The sequence below is a fragment of the Dromiciops gliroides genome, chromosome 3, assembly GCF_019393635.1.
Source record: "Dromiciops gliroides isolate mDroGli1 chromosome 3, mDroGli1.pri, whole genome shotgun sequence".
Classification (NCBI taxonomy): Eukaryota; Metazoa; Chordata; class Mammalia; order Microbiotheria; family Microbiotheriidae; genus Dromiciops; species Dromiciops gliroides.
Genome location: NC_057863.1, coordinates 292,894,315 through 292,900,368, shown reverse-complemented (window position 1 = coordinate 292,900,368; position 6,054 = coordinate 292,894,315). Strand labels below are relative to the sequence as shown.

At 35.7% G+C, this 6,054-nt stretch overlaps 1 pseudogene; it reads right to left on the bottom strand.

Annotated features, from left to right (window-relative positions):
• Window positions 1-457: 457 nt before the first annotated feature.
• Window positions 458-1,359, bottom strand: LOC122749923 (annotated as a pseudogene).
• Window positions 1,360-6,054: the final 4,695 nt, after the last annotated feature.

Here is a 6,054-nt window from a genome sequence, read left to right as displayed (position 1 = left end):
TCAGGTCCTCTGGAAGGGTGATACATGGGGCCATGCTGGAGAGCCCTAATGGAGGGAAGCACAAAGGTAATTAATGCATCAAAGTTTTACTACTGTATGCTGTTTCATGTCCAGGAATGTTGTCTTCTGGACCTACTAGAACCTATAGCACCTATAAGGCAAGCAGTCATATACGTGGGGGGTGGGGTTGGAGGGCGAGTGCCGGCTCTGCTTAACAGAAAATACTTCAAGACTGTACAAGTCATATCCAGCAACACTAGGCAAACAGGGTTTAACAAATAGCTACACTGTATTATTCCCCCATTTCTAAATTTAGGAAGAGTGTGTTCATAGGTTTTATATTTCTGGTGTAACTAATCAGAGGAAAGATTTGACCTACATGAAAAGCGCATCATACCTAATCCCTTAACCAGTGTCATGTTCTCTAGACAGTAAAGTGGCAGCACATTAAAAGACTTTAAAATTGCAGCTCCTTCTGCATTCCCCAAAGAGTTTCTGCGCTCTTCTTTAAATAGGACTCCTCAGCTGGATTCAGGGTTTCTTTCACCACATCTGAAATGCCATTCTGCCCCAAGACACAGGGGATACTAAGGAAGATGTCTTCATTAATGCCATAAAGGCCCTTAATCATGGTAGAAATTAGATGCACTCTCCTAAGATTCTTCATAATTCTTTCTGCCAGATCTGCCACAGACAATCCAATGGCCCAGGAAGTATAGCCCTTCAGCTTGATCACCTCATAAGCAGTTTCAATCACCTGTTTATGAACTTCTTTCCAATTCTCTGAATCAGCATCAGTTCCCAAAGCAGGATAAAGATTCTTCAGAGACACTATCAATATTCACACCACACCATACAGGAACACTTGAATCTCCATGTTCCCCAAGGACCCATCCATGACAACTTGAAGAATGGACACCAAGTCTTTCCCCCATTAGTTAACAGAAATGGGCAGAATCCAGATTGCAACCACTTCCAATAACACAGTTTTTAGGAAAGCCACTTAGCTTCCAGGCCACATGTCAAAATATCCAATGGATTGGAAAAAATAAGCATCTTGCAATTAGGACTGTATTTAACAATATTGGAAATGATAAATTTAAAGATATCCACATTACACTGGACCAAATTAAGACAACTTTCTCCCTCCTGTTGATGTGCCCCAGCAGTAACAACAACCACCTTTGAGTTTGCAATCACACTGTAGTCTTTGCCAGAAACAATCTTTGGGGTTTGGAGGAAAAGACTGCCATGTTGGAGATACATCATCTCTCCCTTTAGTTTGTCTTCTATGATATCAACTAGCACAAGTTCATCAGACAAATGCTTCATTAAGATACTTATGGCACATGCCATGCCAACTGCCCTACAGATTTATTCCAAGCAAGACTTAACTTCAAATGGTTCCTTTTAGATAGTTTGGGAAGTTTGAAAAAAATAAATTAAAATGCAACCATGTAAGTGTTGGAGTATATAAGTTGCTAAAGGTAACTATTGATATAAGAATATTCAAATCAGGTCACCCAAATGCAAAAGTAATTTCAGAAACAATAGGTTTAGTAATGTATTCTGGATGGAGATATCATGTCTCACATCCCACATCATGTCTGGAGGCCAGATTCTCAGAATGTATACTGTATGATCTAAAAAATGGCAGTATGTGTAATAAAGGACAATAGAAATAAACACAAAGAATTTATTGGAAACTACAGAATATTATTCTAAAGAATGTGTGGGTCAACCAACAAATCATAGAACCAATCAATAACTTAATCCAAAAGAATGACAATAAAGAGACAACATACTTGTGCAGCTAGCTGTCACAGTGGATAAAGCACCAGCCCTAAATTCAGGGGGACCTGAGTTCAAATCCGGCCTCAGACATTTGACACTTACTAGCTGTGTGATCCTAGGCAAGTCACTTAACCCCAATTGCCTCACACACACACAAAAAAAAATCAAAAGGGTGAACTCACTACCAATGAAGAGGAAAATAAATCAATAACTTGGATCTATTTTTTCCCAACTATATGACAATGAATTTGACAATTTAAATGAAATGAATGAATATCTTCAAAAATATAAACTGCTCAGATTAACAGAAGAGGAAATAAAATCCTTAAATAAGCCCATTTTAGAAAAAGAAATTGAACAATCCATAAATGAACTCTCTTAGAAAAAATCTCCAGGGCCAGATGGGCTTACAAGTTAATTCTACCAAACATTTAAAGAATAATGAAATCCAATACTATAAAAACTATTTGGAAAAAAAATAGGCGAAGGAATCCTGCCAAATTCCTTTTGTGAGACATATATGGTGCTGATATTAAACCAGGGAGACCAAAAAAAGAGAAAGAAAAGTATAGACAAATCTCCCTAATGAATATTGATGTAAAAATCCTAAATAGAATATTAGCAAAGAAATTACAGCTCTTTATCACCCGCATAATATATTGTGGCCCAATAGGATTTATACCAGGAATTCAGGGCTGGTTCAGTATTAGGAAAACTATGAACTTAATCAACCACATCAATAACAAAACTAACCAAAATCATATGATTATCTCAATAGGTGCAGAGAAAGCTTTTGACAAAATATAGTACCCATTCCTATTAAAAACACTAGAGAACATAGGAATATATGGAGCTTTCCTTAAATGATAAACAGTGTCTATCTTAAACCATCAGCAAGCAGTATATGGAATGGGGACAAGTTAGAGGCATTACCAATAAGTTCAGGGGTGAAACAAGGATATTCATTATCATCTATATTATTCAATATTGTACTAGAAACATTACCTTAGCAATAAGAGAAGAAAAAGAAATTGAGGGTATTAGAATAGTCAAGGAAGAAACAAAACTATCCCTCTTTGCAGATGATATGATGGCATACTTAAAGACTCCTAAAGAATCAACTAAGAAATTACTAGAAAAAAATCAACAACTTTAGCAAAGTTGCAGAATATAAAATAAACCCATATAAACCATCAGCATTTCTATATATGACCTATGAATTCCAGCAGCAAGAGATAGAAAGTGAAATTCCATTTAAAATAACTGTAGACAATATAAAATACTTGGGAGTCTACCTAACAAGATAAACCCAGTAACTATATGAACACAATTACAAAATATTTTTCACAAAAATCAAATAAAATCTCAACAAATGGTAAAATATAAATTGATCATGGTCACTCTAATATAATAAAAATGACAATTCTATGTATAGAATTAATTGTTATTTGAGGTTTTTATAACCCCATCTTTTGGATAGAATTTAAATAAACCCTGCATGTGCATTGGCCTGGGGCTCAAGCCAGTGCAAAGGGCATGGTGCTCCACCCACTGGTTGTAGCCATCAACATGGCACTGGCACCTCACATCATCACCACTCGCTGACACCTACATGGACCTGGCAAAATTATAATGACTGGAAGTCCAGTGAGGGCAGTCATGTGTCTGTCAGTCAGAGCTGCCAGCCAATTGGCTTGGGGCTGTGTGTGATCAGCCTGGGGTCTGCTGGGAAAAAGGGAGATTATTTGCCATTCTAGCTTGAAGCTGGAAGGCGAAATGATGCTGCTGTGTGTTCTCAGTTGATTCCTGGACAGTGGTGCTATTCAGGTTGTATTATTTCCCTTTCCCCATTTTATTTCCTTTCCCTTAATCCTACTGATCCTGTTCGTGTGTGTGTTTTGGTTTGTTTTGGTTTTTTGCAGGGCAATGAGGCTTAAGTGACTTGTCCAGGGTCACACAACTAGTTAAGTGTCAAGCGTCTGAGGCTGGATTTGAACTCAGGTCCTCCTGAATCCAAGAAAAGGGATTTATCCACTGTGCCAGCTAGCTGCCCCTGTGTGTGTGTGTGTGTGTGTGTGTGTGTTTTAGTTCATTCTTGTTAAATAAATCCTGCTCTGTTTTGAGGGAGGATGGTGGTCTCCTTCCTTGCCCCAATATTGTGGCAAGCCACCTAGCTAACACTCCCCCATTAAAAATTGGTCCCTACATCTACATAAATTAATTTACTTATTCAGTTCCATACCAATCTATTTCATAGAGTTTGAAAAAATAATAACAAAATTCAAATGGAAGAATAAAAGGTGAAGAAAATCAAGGGAATTAATGAAAAAAAATGCAAAGGAAAGTGGCCTAGCTGTGCCAAATCTAAAACTAAATTATAAAGCAGCAATAATTAAAACTATTTGGTACTGGCTAAGAAATATAGAGGTGAACTGGTGTTATTGTTTAGGCACACAAAAGAAAATATAGTAATCTCCTATTTGATAAATCTTAAGACTCTAGCCTCCAGGATAAGAACTCACTATTTGACAAAAACTGCTGGGAAAACTAGAAAATGATATGGCAGAAACTAGGCATTGACCAACATCTTATCCATTATTCCAAAGTCAAGTCAAAATGGGTACAAGATCTAGAAATAAAGGGTGATATCATAGGCAAATTAGAAAAGGAAGAAATAGTTTACTTCTCAGAGCTATGGAGAGGGCAAGAATTTGTAAGAAAAGATGATATAGAAAACATTATGAAATGTAGAGTGGATCATTTTGACTACATTAAATTAAAAAGATTTTGCACAAACAGAACCAATGCTAGCATTATTAGAAGGAAAGCAGAGAGCTGGGAAACAATTTTCACAGACAGTGTTTCTGTTCTGATAAAGGCCTTGTATTTAAAATATATAGAGAACTGAATCAAATATATCAGAATACAAGTCATTCCCCAACTGAGAAATGGTCAAGGGATATGAACAAGCAGTTTTCAGGTGATGAAATTAAAGCTATTTACAGCCATGTGAAGAAAAAAAAAACGTTTTCAGTTACTACTGATTAGAAAAATACAAATGAAAACTACTCTGAGGTAGCACCTCACATCTATCCAATTGGCTAATATGGAAAAAAAAGTCAAAATTATAAATGTTTGAGAAGATGTGGGAAAATTGGCACATTAATGCACTGTTGGTGGATATGTGAACTTAAAAACCATTCTGGAGAGCAATTTGGAACCATGGCCAAAAGGCTATAGAACTGTGCATACCCTTTGACCCAGCAATACCATGACTAGGTCTATATATCAAAGAGATAATTAAAAAGGGAAAAGGACCCCCATGTACAAAAATATTTTTAGCTGCTCTTTTTGTGGTAGCAAAGAATTGGAAATTCAAGGGATACCCATCATTTGGGGAATGACTAGACAAGTTTTGGCATATGAATTTAATGGAATACTATTGTGCTATTAGAAATGATAAGCAGATGCATTTCAGAAACAACTGGAAAGACATACAGGAATTGATGCTGAGTGCAATGAGCAATACCAAGAGAACATTGTATACACTATCAACAACATTGTGATAGACTTAACTCTTCTCAGAAATACAATAATCCAAGATAATGACAAAAGACTTATGGTAGAAAATGCTCTCCATATGTAGGAAAAGAAATGTGGAATTTGAATGCTGATTGAAACGTTTTGTTGTTTTTCACTATTTTCAATTTTGTTGTTTTTTTGTTATTGTTCTTTTTCATTCTTTCTTGAATTTTTTTCCTTTTTTGTTCTGATCCTTCTATTACAGCCTGACTAATGTGGAAATATGTTTAACATGATTGTAATGTATAACCTATATCATATTGCTTCCTGGTCTCAAGAAGAGAAGGAAATGAAGGGTGGGAGAAAAATTTGGAACTCAAAAGAAATATCTTTATGTGTAATTGGAAAAAAATAAAAGAATTGTTTTTAAAAAATGAAAAAGTTTAGACCTGGATATAGAGCTATGAGAATTATATTTATAGATATGATAGTTTAAACTATTAGATATGATAAGAAAAGATTTAAAGGAAGAGTGTCATGAATAGAACCTTAAGAGTAAATAATATTACAAATAGAGGGCAAAGAATGTATGATGATAGAGAAAAGGAGATTGGGAAAGAATAAGTATGCAGATAGGTAGAAAATAAGAGAGGTATGTTACAAAATTCCAGAGGATAGAATATCCAGGAGAAAAGGATTATTGAGAAGAATAGGGACTCAGGAAAAAGCCATTGGATC